Genomic DNA, 15,965 nt, shown 5'->3' on the forward strand with positions numbered 1-15,965 from the left:
CACACATGGTAGGCCGAATAGAACTCTTTCTTCACCTCTCTGCAATGTTTTTGCCAATAAATAATCCGTGTGATCAACATACTTCAAAAGCTTGTTACCATACATCTATTAATAATATATAGTAGCTCAAAATGGGCATATCATTTTTTAGTAGATATAATATGCAGTACTTTAGATCGATCGATTATATTTATATCTCTTTCGATCTCTTTTTAATAATGACATATTATATTCACAATTGTGATTATTCCCAAAAAACAATATAATTGGTTAACTAGTGAATACAAAACTAAAATGTAATTCTCCAAACTCGATCTTTTTTTTTTTTTCCTTGAAACTCTTAATTTTAGTTCAACTTATTTTTCTAGAAATGTTCCATTAAATCAAATCAATTACATGATCATTGACAATATTCTAAGATAGCAAACATTGAATAGAAATATTGAGAATAAGTAAAAGTCATGAAGGCATTTAATTAAGAAACTATTTTCCTAAAGAGTCTCATAAGGTATAAAAGTTGTGATCAAAACTCTTACCACTCTTATTGATCGTTTCATGCATACATAACATGAAATACGTATAATGGTATTAACTTATTTCCCATGGAATGTATGTCTTCAATTTAAATATCGTACAGATGATAATTTAAACTCATTTCCCATTGAGTTCATGAATCTACTCTCAAAAAAAAATCCATTAGAACTCACATATGGCATAAAGACAAATAAAGTAAAATATGTGAGTTATTTTACTTTCAGAAATAGTAAATATTATGTCATCATCTTAACACTCAGTTAAGACAACATATATATATATATAACTTGAGCTCTCGATTATTACCTAGATAATAAGCTTAAAAACCGTTTCATCTTTATTTATTACATAGAAATAGAGACAATTACCAGTATGAGTGAGTTAATATTTTATCTATCTAATATACTTTCTCAATTTTATATGATGTTAAGTTATATAAACATTGAACAAAAACCATACACATTAATAATGAAATACAATTTTGTTAAATGTGAACAATTAGTATAATTACAATATTCAGTACATCAATATCTATATAGTCCTAGTGATTTTATATGGTCACGAACACATCTCTAAGTATTGGCTTCATCATAGGATCTACTATTATTTTATGCATAGATATGTACCGTAAGTTCACATATTTTCGTACAACTATATCATTGACAAAATTATACTTTGTATCTATATGTTTGGTCTTGTTATGATATTTTGGATCCTTGGTGTACACTTTTGCTACTTGGTTATCACAATTGACTAATAATGAGTTTGCATCATTCTTAACAATATCTAAATGATCCAAGAACCTATTAAGTCAAACACTTTTTTGTATTGCTGCTGATAATACCACGAACTCAGCTTTCATCGTGGACAAGACTATACACGTTTGTTTATTACTATTATAAGATATAGCGCCATTATTCCGCAAGAAAATAAATCTAGAGGTACATTTTCTTTCATCTAAATCTTCTCTACAATTAGCATTTAAGTAGCCTTTAAGCTGCAGATCTTTTTCTTGATAACTCAGCCTATAATCAACAGCTTGCTTTTAGATACCTTAGTATCCTTTTGACGGCTTTTCAAAGTGTGTTTGTTTTAATTGGACTTGTATCTACTTACCATTCAAACAACAAAACTATGGCAAGTATTGTACACATCATAACGTATATTAAGCTTCCAACAACATTAGCATAAGGAACAAGTTGCATTTATTCATTCTCTTGTGGAGTTTTTGGACAAAATATACAGTTCAATCCTTTACCTTTTGCAGTAGAAGTATTTGTGGGTTTGTAGTCTTGCATACAAAATCGATCAATAACCTTATTTATATAAGTCTCTTGTGAAAGAGATAATGATCTTTTCGAACGATCCATTGAAATCTTAACTCCAAGAATATATGTAATCTCATCCATGTCTTTCATCTCAAAGTTGGAAGATAACCAACTCTTAACAATATTAAAAATCTCCATGTTGCTTACGACAATCAATATATCATCAACATATAATGATATGATCACAAATTAATCTTTGGATGCAATTATCGAGACAATGATATATACATTTTCATAATGTCATAATAGCATATGATTTTACAATGATTGATGATGATCATTGTGTATGCATAAAAATCGACATACATTTTGTTTTTGGCCTCTCAAATTGAAACCAATGGATTGTTCCATATAAAATCTTCTTCGAATTCTCCATTGAGAAAATCAATTTTTACATCCATTTGATGTAACTCAAGATCTATACTAACAACTATTGTTAGAATAAAGTGAATTCAAGTAAACCTCACTATAAGGGAAATGTTTCCTCACAATCAATTCATTCATGTTGGTTATACCCCTTCATCGCAAGATGAGCCTTATGTTCCCCTATTGAGCCATTAACTTTACCCTTTATTTTAAGAACTAACGTTTCCTAATGACTTTACGTCATTTTTTAATATCAACCAGTTCCCAAACATAGTTTGACTTTGTTGATTTCACTTTCTCTTCCATTGCATAAATTCATTTTTCCTTATTAAGGAAATTCATAGCCTCATTTACATTTCTTGGCTCATCTTCATCTTATGGAGCAACCATAAAAGTTTCTCCTTCAATGTCAAAATGTTGATGGGGGATACTTTTGCAACTTGTTTGTCGTATGAGATATTGTACACTTTGCACATTATTTTCCATTATGCTCCCACTTAGATCAGATAATGAAGATATCATTTATCGTGTGATTGTAATTGAGACCGAGTTGAATTCAATTCCTTATTTATTGTATTACTCCCAATTGGACGAACTTTATTAAGTTTATTATTAGCTTGATCTAAAGTTTCAAATAGGGAGTAGTCACTATTTTGCCATTCCTAGAAAAATTAGTCTCTAAGAATGCGATATCTCGTTATTCAAATTCAATTATACTCCCACTTTCTTGCTCACCTATAAATATAAACAATTTTGAGTGTTTTGAGTATCTTATGAAAATACTCTTGTTACCTCTATAATCCAATTTCCTATACTTGTGAGAGGGTTCATGAGTATAGGCAACACAACCCCACGATTTAAGAAAACTTAAGTTGGGTTTTCTACTTGTCCATAACTCATATGAAGTGGAAAAAATTGATTTGGAAGGTACACGGTTAAGTATATAGGTAGTAGTTAATAAAACATCACCCCAAAATGTGATAGGTAAGTTAGTATGTGTCATTATAGATCTAACCATTTTAGTAGGGTTTTGTTTCTCATTTCCACTATCACACTCCGACCCTCGGTCACGTGACTATCCTTCCGATTTTGGTCGATTTTAAAATGCGATATCCCAGGACTACATATCGCTGACCCTTTCCTTTTTAATAGCACATGCAGAAGCAGTTATAAATCCCCAGACAATAAAATAATGCGATAGAAAAGCATGCCATATTTTTCATATGTACAGGGTTTACAAAAGAGGATAGGATCTCTGTCCTCATCTGGATCATGCTCGGGATCATTATCTCGATCCTCCTCAGATCTTTCACCACTAAGCTCATTTTCTTCAAACTCTTCATCTCCTTCTTCTTGCTCATCCTTGGCTTCAAATGCCAGCTCGTCTTCGGGAAATCTAGGGGCCTGAAATATTATCCCACAACCGGGATGAGATTATGTCTCGCAAGTTCTACCCCTAAGACCCGATTACACCTTAAGGTTGCCTATGCACAACATGAGTCGAGGACTTACCTTGACCTCGCATTCCACCTACATATTAGCACGAGATCAAATATGCACCCAAGCAATCACATCATTGATTGAAGCATCGATCAAATCGACCTAGTCGATTACACACCAAAACACCACCGACGGTCATTTCCAATCAATAAATCAATCCACAACAACAAATCAAGGCAACGATCAATCGACCTAGTCGATTATATGTCAATAAGACCACTTCCGATCATTTCAATTATTCCAACTCAATTCCTACTTATTAATCACGGTCCTTAGGACACAACTTATTTATAGGTGGTAATCACAGCCCCACCAAGCAACTTTTTTAGATTTAGTGGCTTTACCGCCCTACTCGGCACTTTCAATATTCAATGGCTTTATGGTCCCACTCGACCCTTTCAATATCTGATGGATTTACGGTCCCACCCGACCCTTTCAATATTTGATGAATTTACGGTTCCACCCGACCCTTTCAATATCTGATGGATTTACGATCCCACCCAACCCTTTCAATATCTGATGGATTTACGGTCCCACCCAACCCTTTTTACGAGGCCATACTCTGTCACTAAGCCACGTGCATTCTCCAAGAAGACATACTGAGTCTCCGAGCCACGTGCATTCTCTAAGGCTACCTTTTCACCAAGGTGACATATCCAATCACCGAGCCACGTGTCTTTCTCAGGTGACACTCCAATTCACCGAGTCACGTGCATTCTCCAGGTGATTTACCAACTCACTTTCGATACTGACAACCGATACCCGACCAATCCTCAATCACATAGCCAAAATTGCATTATTTAAGAACATAACTTCAAAATGCACCATTAAATCAATTAGACACGAATTAAAGCTCGAATAAATAAATGGACTACTCCACGACAATCAGCACGAGATTCGGTCACTGGCCATCCCGGTCGAATTTCCGGAAAATAAATAATTCAAAAATTAAATAAATAAACGCAATAATTCCAATTTGGCACAACGTAAACCTCAATTAAATAAATGGAATGCGCCACGATCATCGCATAAAATCCTGGTCACTAGCCATCCCAGTTGAATTTCCGGAAAATAAATAAATAATTAATTAATTTCGAAAATTAATATTTAATTCCTAAAAATTCCATTTAGGCCCGAATTGCCTAATTAACATCCGATAAGGGTCGGGAAAATCCCAAGAAGCATTCAATAAATAGTATTATGTGTCTACTCGCTAATTGCACAATCCGATTGACTAACATGCGTCACAATTATCTAATAATCACTAATCTACTCTAATTTAACTACCTAATTGCACTTAATTAAATTTAATCAACCTTTAAGTATAATTAGCAAACTAAGAAGGCATTAGTAAGCAAAACTCACTTGGCAAAGTGAAGACCGGAACACCGCGAAGGCGATGCGACGGCGGCCGAAATCCAAACTTTTAGTGGCGTCGGTGAACACTCGGGCCGGGCCCAAAGATCTTGCCTCGCGGGCTTAGGCTTCAAAATAACTTGGCCGGACTTCACCGGACTATGGGTTGAACCGAACCAACCAATTTGGGCCGAGTTCTTGAGTTCTTTGCACTTGGGTTGAGAGATTTTGAACCAACTTTCCACAAACCGGGGCTTAAAGACTGCAATTTGGGCCGAGATGCACGAATAACTAGGCCTGAAATTCGTTGGGGTTGAGGACATGCTGAGGGGAAACAAGTGGGCTGAATTGCTTTAGGCTTTGCTGGTCTTCGAGCTGGGGAATTTGGTAGCCCACAGCTGGCGTCGGGCTTTGTGTGGATTGTTCATGGGCCGCTCGAAGAAGCTGCAGAATTTGGTGGAACTGTGAACAGCTGCAAGCGTGAGAGGCAGCAACGGATGTAGGCGGATTCCTTGCCGCGTGGAGAGGACGAAGGAGCTGCAGGTCAACCAAGGCTTCGGTGGCTTACTATTGTTGACTAAACCGAGCAAACACGCCAAGTGGCGGCAAGGCCAAGCCGCTCGGTCAAATTAGGAGTCTCGGTGGCTCGTTGTTGATCGGCGGATCGAGAAGTTGGCAAGTGGCGGGCGAGGGGAGGAGAGACCGATGAAGGCGGAGATGTGGGCTATTCCCGCTCGCGGACTTCTTTGCTTTGCTGCACTGGAGTGCGAGATGGTGCAGCTCTCAAACGTCTCGGACGGTAACATAAGAGAGAGATTGGATGGGGGCTACTTCGTGCGAAAGAGAAATGAAAGCAGAGGCAGAAAACAGCAAGCGGGTGGGGGAAACCATGCGTGAGGGAGAAGCCAAAGAGGAAGAGAGAGATGAGTGAGGGCCCTTTGGCTAGATTTTTTTTTTCCACAAGTCTATCCTATTAAACTCACTCTTGGCCAAGTATTATCCTTGGCTCACAATCACCCACACATCACCACTTAAAACTTCTCAATTGGTGCATTTTGCTAGGGGAAGGGAAAGCTACGAAATTGGCTTCCCTTGGCTTCAATTGCTCGTCAAATCCCTCTTGATTCTCTCTCAATTGACTCCCAAAAATCAATCGATGTCTTACTCATCAAATTGATTATTTTCCTCATCCAAAAATCCCTCATACTTCTCAACTTCACCACCAGAATTAATCATCGACTTCAACTGAACAAAAATGGCCCTAAACTAACTTTTTCCCAAAAAGTCTCGGTTGTCAGAAAAATCTTTTAAGATTGAGTTGACGTTCCTAAAATGACCTGTGACATGATAGAACTTCCAATTTCTGAAATCAGACTTAGATTGGTGGTTAATTTTACTCGGACGCGTTTCGAGCATGACCTAGGCTATCAGGTAGTTTTTAGAACTTTTTAGGACAAATGACCCGTGGCAATTTTCTTCTACCCACGATGAACCCAGTCGACACATTGGCGACTCTCAATTGTCGTGAAAATCTCGAGGATTTAAATATGGACACAAGGCACCAAAACGATAGTAAAATCAAATTAGTGCCGGTCGACGAGAGTTTTCCAATTTAGTGGAGTCACCCACAATCGGTCATTCATCTTAGTCGAACCGACCTATCTCGATTTGAAATCTGGTTTTATACGTGTCGTAATGATCTCTAAAGATGAGCACGATCGAGAAGTCAATTTCGGTCGAATTATCAAGTCTATTTGCCTCAAAGTCCTTAATAACTTACCCAAATAATCTAGTTATCTCGTGAGTGGCCAACTCGAGAGAACAACACTATAGTCACGTCGATGAAATGCCTAATTTATTTAATCGAAATCGTAACCCGAAAATCTGGATGTCACATCCACAACACCATTTTGTTTTGTTTTGTTTTTTTGTTTTTAGGTTCAAGTGCTAAAAAAACTTACACTCATAAAGACAACACGTCCGAAAGAGGGGAAGGGAGCCGAAAAAAAGGCGAGCGAGACCACAAAACAAAGTGGACCAAAACAAGCAGAAACAAAACAACCTAAACAACAGGCAAAAGAAACACCCAGCACAAGAACAGCAAATCTAGGGCAACAACAAGGCCGGAAAGATGCGAGGAGCCCACAACCGAAAGATCACATTCGCTAGCCCAAAAGCAACTAGCGAAATGCCAAATGGAGAGCCACCCACAAGATCCGCAGTAGCCCTGAGCACCCTGAATCAGGCATTGACAAGTTACGGCCTTATGGCAGCAATAGGGTCTCCAAAAGAGAAGATGATCGGGTCGATGCCCTAGCTACATTGCAACCTCTTGTTCCTTATAGAATCCTCCACACTACTGAAGGTGAAAACCTTGTCTTTGACGACTTTAAAAAGATGGTTTTTCACCGATGGGATAGCGAGGGACTCCTTCCTAAAAAAAGATGCCATTCATGTGCTTCCAAATAATATGACAAAGAGCATTAAAACAAAATCGGGCAATGCACTTATAAAAGTCTTTGCTCGAAAGAAAGCAAATGGCCCAACTGAGGTTCTCTCCCCACGATCTGTTTCACCACGGAAGATTACATCTAACCGCCCAAAAGAAAGCTAAGCCAACAGTGATACGGCACCTAAAAAATAGATGATCTATAGAATCTAACACTTCATTGCAAAAAGGACACATAGCGCTTTCTATCCTACCATAAGATAATAAAAAAGCTTGGGTAGGAAGTTTGCGCTTGGCAATAAGCCACAAGTTTACTTGGTACCTTAGAGTAATCGCGTTGCTCCAAATGAACGCATGCCAGTAGACCGTAGCCTTCTTCCTCTTAATGGATTGCCAAGCCGAAGCCACTAAGAAGAGGCATGAGTCATTCTCCTTCCAGCAAAAACAATTTGAGTTCTGGGCAAGTACTGGGAGGGGGGTGCTCCCATGACATCAACACAATCTTGATCGCTTTGGCCAGTGTTGGTGAAAAGGTCAACCACTGTTGCTTGCCTAGAGAGGTCGGAACTATAGATGAGAGAATTTGAAAAAAAAAAAAAAAAAAAAAGTTCAAGGGACCCTTGGGGTGCCAATTATCAAACCAAAGAGACACCAAATGGCCATCCCCTATCCTCCAATAAAAAGAGCTACGAAATTTAGTCCTGAGTTGTAAGATCTTCTTCCAAGCCCAAGAGCAGCAGGTGGGCTTTTTGGCAACCTAAAAGTTCATCCTTTTTAAGTAGGTCGAGTGAATCCACTTGCACCACAAGGAAAGGACTCATTGTCCGTAAACAAAATCTAGATATGCTTGAGCATGACAACCTTGTTACAATCCTGAAGCCTTCGGAATACCAAGGCCACCCCCTTCTTTTGGGTGGCAAACATCCTCCAAGACACCTTTGCACCCCTTCTACCCAATTACGGGCCTTTCCAAAGGAATTGTCTGAGGATTTGTTCAATTTGATCCAACACAGCTATAGTTAAAATGAAGATACTAGCCCAATAGGCTTGGATGGCGTGAAGGACTGACTTGATCAACTGCAGACGGTCGGCAAAGGACAGAAAATGATGTGTCCAAGATTGTACCTTGCTATAATGTAGTTAACTAGAATGCAACAATCCGCCTTGCTGAGCCTAGATGTGATGATGGGAACCCCCAGGTAATGCACCGGCAGGTTTCCTTCATGGAATCCAAGGGCAAGAAGAATTTGAGTTCTTAAAGACGACGACTCTCCTGCAAGAAAAATCTCACTCTTGTTTGTGTTTGGGTACAAACCGCTCCACTCTAAGAAGATTTGGAGACCATCCTTGAGGAGCTCCACTAAAGGCAAATCGGCTTCACAGAACAAGAAGACGTCATATTCAAAGAATAAGTGGGAGAGGTTTGTTACTTTGCATCTCCAAAAGAATTTGAAGTCCGGCTTTGAAGAGCGAATAAAAAGGATAGCGGACAACACCTCCATGACTAGAGTAAACATATAGAGAGATATGGGATCCCCTTGTTGAAGTCCTCAACCACTTGCAAAGAAACCATGTAATTCATGATTTAATGCAATGGAAAATTTGGGAGTATGTACACAAGTCATGATGAGTCAAGTGATATGGTCAGGGAACCCAAAAGCCAAAAGAACCGTCTCAAGGAAATCCCAGTCCACAGTGTTGTAGGCTTTCCTGAAATCCACTTTAATTGCACATTTAGGAGAATAAAGATCAAGGTGGAAACTAGAGAAGAGTTCATGAGCCGTGAGGATATTATCCTTGATTCACTGGCCTTTTGCAAATGCACTTTGCAAAGGGCCAACAACATCCTAAAGAACTGTTGCAACCCGATTGGCCAAAAATTTTGTAATACATTTGTAGATAGTATTGCAATAGGCAATGGGCTTGAAGTCATCCACAATTGTCACGTTAGGGCCTTTTGGTACTAAAACCAAGATGGTATTGTTAATCTCCCTTAGGAGCTTACCCGTGATGAAGAAGTCCTTCACCGCAGTAGTGACCAACTGTCCAACCGTCCCCTAGTTATGATTGAAGAATTCAACTGTATATCTATCAAGGCCAGGGGCTTTGCCCCTAGTTAAGGAAAAAATAGTGTCTCGAATCTCTAAAACAGATACGGGTCAAGCAAGAAAGCTAACTTGGTCGACACTCAAGCAACACCATTTTATTGAGGAGTATAGAGAATAGAAAACTATCTTTCGATTCCTTTTTCATCACATGAATTTCTAAACTCATCAGATAGATACTCTCGATCTCAATCAGATCTTAATACTTTTATTTTCTTATTTAATTGATTTTTAACCAAGCTCATAAATTTCTTAAAACAACTAAATGCTTCATATTTAAGAAAAATCAAATAGACATATTTGAATCAAGTATAATAATCTATGTGATGAACTAAACAACACATGCTTTCATCTCATTTTCATTGGACCACAAATGTTAGGATAGATTAATTACAAAGGAAATTAAGCTCTTTTACCTTTGCCAAATTGTTTCCTTGTCGTTTTTTTTACTAGGCAATATTCACATATGGGCAAATCAACTTTTTCAATGTTGCACAACAAGTCCTCTTTGATTAGTTTTTTTTTTAATACATTGTTGGCCAATATGACTAAGTCTAGCATGCCACCCATTCACATTGTTATCATATGAATTAGAAGACATGAAGAGGGAATAACAAATATTAACATTACCATAGTCAATATCTAATACAATAAAACTATCCAAAAAATAACCATAACCATAGTAGTTTGTATCCAAATACAAATGCACACCATTATTATGAAAGTTTAAGCTAAAACCAAGTTTAACCAATACTAACACAGATACTTAATTTCGACGAATCTCCAGAACATATAATATATCATGTAGGAACATAAGTACATCCACCATGCATATTTAATTGGTAGGTACCAAGCCCTTTCACTTCAGCTATAAAATTGTTTATAGTCACAAGCATAGTGATTATTCTTACCATAGTTATAACACTTCACCTGTGACAACTTCTTCACCTGAGGACACTTTCCTCTCTCATGTTGGTCAACTCTTGGTTTCTTTCTCGAAGAGCTCGCTCTATTACCTTTCCACCTTTTGAACGAATCGGGACGCTTGTGCTTGGAGCTTGAAACACCTTGTGAGTTAGAATCAGCGTAATAAATGTCAGATTCCCACTTAGCTACCAAAAGGCAGTCCTCTTCTAGCTCAAGATAGTGCATCGCATTCTCAAAGGTTTTAATGTTCCAATTGTGGGTTAGCTGCACCTTTATGTGCTCCCAACTATCAGGTAAGGAACAGATCACTACCTATACTTGCTACTCGTCAGTTAGAACGTGGCCAACATCTTTCAGCTCATTAATCATGTTTGACGTCTTTCTCAAGTGTTGTTTCATGGTCTGACCATGAGGCTTCTTGTAAAACTCAAATCTTATCGTGAGTTGTCTCAACTTGGTCACTGATGTATATCTTGCTGTTAATACTTTCCACATTTCTTTGGCATTTTCAAAACGCTTGAACTCTCACATGACATCATTCTCCATGCTACTCAGTAATGTGATGCGAGCAAATGAGTTCTTTCTCTTCATGCAAGAAATGTCTCTTTTTCTTGTTTGTATTGTGCAATGTTCCCATCTTCAGGCTATTTTATAACCAGGTTAAGAGCTTCTGGTGTTTTTTGCTCTTCCAATCGATATTAGATTTTCAAATGACATATTTTATAATTATCGCCGTTCAGTTTCTTTTCTTTGTTCAACTTAACGATTATGCTCTTAGTTGCTGAAACCATTGGTTTTGAACATACCCAAACATACATGCACGAATTATAATGCCTATCATTTGGCATTTATTTTGCATAAACTAATCATATTAATGAATAAGATCAAAAAAGGCTTTAAGTTGAAAGGTCACTTTCTTTCTAATCATCATCCAAAAATCATAACTTGAAATTATCATTAATATAATCATTTATGCAAAAATAAGTTACACGAAAGTCACTACAATTTTCTTGAACTTCCCACAAATAATTGTAAATTAATAGAATAATTTGCAACAATAGATAACATTGAACTCCATTAAGTAAACATGTCATTTACATGAAGTAATATATTCAGAGGAAACATATCAACATTAACATAGAAATAAATATTTACACTTAAAACATCTCAAACCAATCTAAGAAAAATAATAAATAAATTTAAAGATTCTCATTTATCTCATAAACTGGAAAAATCTCTTCTAATCTCTTAGTAAATTCCTCTAAGAATTCTAAAGGCATATTGGGCAATCATGGAAAGACCTTCGGAGAGCCCTTATGGCTCCTTTAAGGCACATTCATTTTGCGCCAAGTGACATTCAACTCGAGAGTTGAAATCTTTGTCATATGAATTCTATAGTATTCTCTCACAAAAGACACTGCAAGCTTTTTATAACCCGAGATCACGTTAACCTCCCATAGACAATCTAACATTACTTGTCATTCTAATGGAAGAGTGTTCATTAGGATCGGCATCTTTTGAAAATCCAACAAAAGATACCAATTATAGATGATCCCTTGTATCATCTGGTTGACCTTGATCATGTGTGACACTACATCACCATCAATCCACTGATAATTAGCTATTATTAGCTCTTCAAGTCTCGCCTTCTATTCATTCATCCTCTGGAATATGGGCGTGTGTACAAAATGCATCATTATTCCTACAACAAATGCAGAACAAAAGGGCGGCCTGAATGATGGACTCTATGAGTATAGCAAGTTGGAAATGTCGGTTAACTTTTGAAGTATAGTCGAGTATAGAAAACGGCGGCCTTTTTGGCGTATCGACTAACAATGTCCATCTAGTTTATGTATATAAAAAAGTGCTCGGTTATTATCAATATGCGTGTTTCATGTGCATCATTTGTGTGTAGAGGGAAGGGAGTTGTTAGATACATTTCCACCATATAAATTACGCAGGGACCAAATGAAATGTGTGATAAAACCCCCCACATGAATTCCCTGAAGTCCATTGATATAAGAAGGAAGGACATCTAGGACGAGGAAAGAAGTGTGGCAACCCTAACGGATTGGGGGCCGTCATGGGGCATTACAGCGAGTGGTATCAGAGCATTGGTTTTATCTCAAGTGATAAGGTGTCTTAGCAAGAAAGGAGGATATGATGATGCACACTATAGGACACTAACCAAGGGTAGTTGACTAACTGCGAACAACGGGTGAATGAGTTTACTCGTGCAACTTTGGTAATGATCGTAAGTTACCTTTGTGTGCAAGTAACATTTTATGTTACTTATGTGACCCTAGTAACACTTTTACTTTATTTCTTGACCAGTGACATTGAGTTACTAATTATTCTTGAGGCAAATGCTTGGTAAACTGCATGAAATTATGGTACGAACTGGGAGTTCTCACCCATTGAGGGCCGAAGCCTCTGCTTTAAGGGCAAAACCTCAAATGAAAGATATCCTATAGGCATTTGCCAATACAGAAAATTTGATGGAGAGACAAGCCCAACAACAACAACAATAGCAACCCGGACCAAAACGTTGCCCTTAAGGACTAGTGGAACAATTCCTAAAGTTGAAACCACCTAAGTTTACTAGAATGGGAAGTCCTGAGAAGGCAGAACAATGGATTGATGGAATAGAACAAAATTTCCAATTGTTGAATTGTAATGATGCTGAAAGAATACTTTGGCAAAGTACAAATTGGAAGGAAATGCCAAATTTTGGTGGAGAGCTTCAAGAGACACGATCTTTCTACCCGATACTACCATAAACTAGGATGAATTTGTTAGAGCTTTCAATAGAAAGCATTTCTCTGATTGTGCCAGAGCTAAGAAAATCAAGAATTTGTTCAACCAGAATAAAAAGGAGCTAACAGTTGATCAGTATGAAGCAAAATTCTTTGAACAATCAAGGTATACTGTTAGATTGATAGAGGATCATGAGGAAAAGCTAAAAAATTCCTGAAGGGTTTAAGGACAGATATTAAGAAACAACTTGCGCCCATGAATATAAGAGATTATACTGAGATTTATGAAAGGGCACAGTTGGTGGAGCAAGAATTAATAAGAGAGCAAATGGAATCGAAGAGGCAATCGAGCTTTAGTGATGTCCGATGAGGTAAGAGACCCTATGCAGATCGAGGTCAGCCTTGGGAATCTAAGAAGAATATTAACTTTGGGAATTTTGGAAAGGTCAGGAGTGACCAGACTTCAGGGAGAGTGCCCTACCAGAATAATGTTTGCCAGAGATGTGGTGGGCCAGGACCTTGTAATAACCAACTGAGATGTTTTAGTTGTGGACAGAGAGGACACTTTAGGAGAGATTATCCACAAGAAGGATCGCAACCGAATGTCAACTCGGTGCGACAAGTGCAACAACATGTAAGTGGACCACCTCCACGAAGGAATCTAGAGAGGCCACAAGAAGGTCCGTTTTACCTTGACTTAATTCATGGGCTCGAGATTTAGAATTTAAAGCAACTGATGGATTATTGATGTCAGCATGCATTGATTTTAAAATCTTGAGACTGCTACACCATGGTTGATGTGTTATTACTGCCGTCGGACCCTCAAGACAATAATGCCCCAGGAGACGGGTTGCCTAGAGGATTATAGTGGCGATGCCTTTGGATGCCTTGGGACTGGTGAGCCCTAGAGGTTCGTCGGGAGTGTCCGGATGTCCGGATGTATGACAATACACGTTCCGGAGGGTAGGGGCAACCATTGACATGGCGAACCCCGGCGATTCCTCATGATGATGCTAGGTAAGGTGCAAGATGCCTAGAGATGTGACGTAACACATCATGAATGCCCGATGACTGAAATATGAAATCGAAGGCTTTTGTGATACCAGGTTGGGTGTGATTGCCTGGAGGGACGCAAACACTGGTCCTTTGGGAGATAGTGATAGTGAATAAAAATTCTATTGAGTTCTAAAGCTTGATTGTTCTGTTGTGTTATGCCATTGCTTTGAAAAGCTCTATTGATTTAATGCATACCTGTTCTTCTAGTATGTGTTTGGTGTATTGTGCATGAAATCAGATGATGATGGTGTTGCATAATATAGTTTAATAGATCTCTAGCTGCTGAGTAGTCGTACTCACCCCTCGTGGGACTACATATTTCAAAGTAAGAAAGATGTCTTTGCTGCCTGCACCTCTTGGTACGTTCTATGGGATCCCTGTTGATTTACAATGGGAACAAATGGAGCATCGGGATCCTAACTTGCTGGGACTGACGTTTGTTCGAGTGAGGGTGACGCTGATGATCGACACCGGCCTTCCTTCAAGTCCCATGCGTCAGGAATTTGTCATTCTATATGTCTGTAGGAACGGACGTACTCTGGGGCCACTGCCACCGTCACTAGAGGATGACGACGGGGGTTTGAGTGGCATAAATTGACCGAGGTTGTGTGAGGATAGCAGGGAAATTTTTGGACGCCGACACTGAATGATGGACTCTATGTGTATAGCAAGTTGGAAATGTTGGTTAACTTTTGAAGTATAGCCGAGTATAGAAAGTTGCAGCCTTTTTGGTGTACTGACTAATGATGTCAATTTAGTTTATGTAAATAAAAAGTGCTCGGTTATTATCAATATGTGTGTTTCGTGTGCATCATTTGTGTGTATAGGGAAGGGAGTTGTTGGATACATTTCTGCCATATAAATTGTGCAGGGACTAAATGAAATGTGTGATAAAATCCCCCACATGAATTCCCTGAAGTCCATTGATATAAGAAGGAAGGACATCCAGGACGAGGAAAGAAGTGTGGCGACGCTAACTAATTGGGGTCCGTCAGGGGGTGTCACATAAGGTGCATGTCATTCCAATGCACCAAAGCTTATGATTCTTATGTGGTCCATATGACACCTACATTATACAAGTAGGTGCATTTACTCACATGCATCCGATGCACGTAATAATGACTCGTCAAGGTGCGGCCTTCGTTGAAATTGTTGTACATTTGATTGACCAATAACGTTAACTAAAATAACAGAGATTTTCAACATTTCTTACGATGTTTTATTGGTTCAAACGGATGCCAAATGTCAATTCTAATTATCCCTTTCACGAATTTCAAAGACTTCTCCATGTGATATTGTAACCTCTTCCACTTCTTACGAATTTAATGTGTTTTGCCGAAAATAGCTCCATGCGACAAAATACCTTTCATTGAAGATTGATTTTTATTTTTTAGTTGAATCGGTTCCATGATAATTCATATAGGAAGTAAAATGCATAATAAAAAACTAGAACTTAGGGTGCAGTGCATTTAGTAACCATTATGCTTTTGGGAATAATGTTTGCTCAGAAATAATTTTTACTGATTCTATTCCCTAGACGAGTTTCTGCACATTTAAAGACGTTTGATAATTGTCCAAAATTTCTATT

The sequence above is a fragment of the Eucalyptus grandis genome, chromosome 11 (genome assembly GCF_016545825.1).
Source record: "Eucalyptus grandis isolate ANBG69807.140 chromosome 11, ASM1654582v1, whole genome shotgun sequence".
NCBI classification, from domain to species: domain Eukaryota; kingdom Viridiplantae; phylum Streptophyta; class Magnoliopsida; order Myrtales; family Myrtaceae; genus Eucalyptus; species Eucalyptus grandis.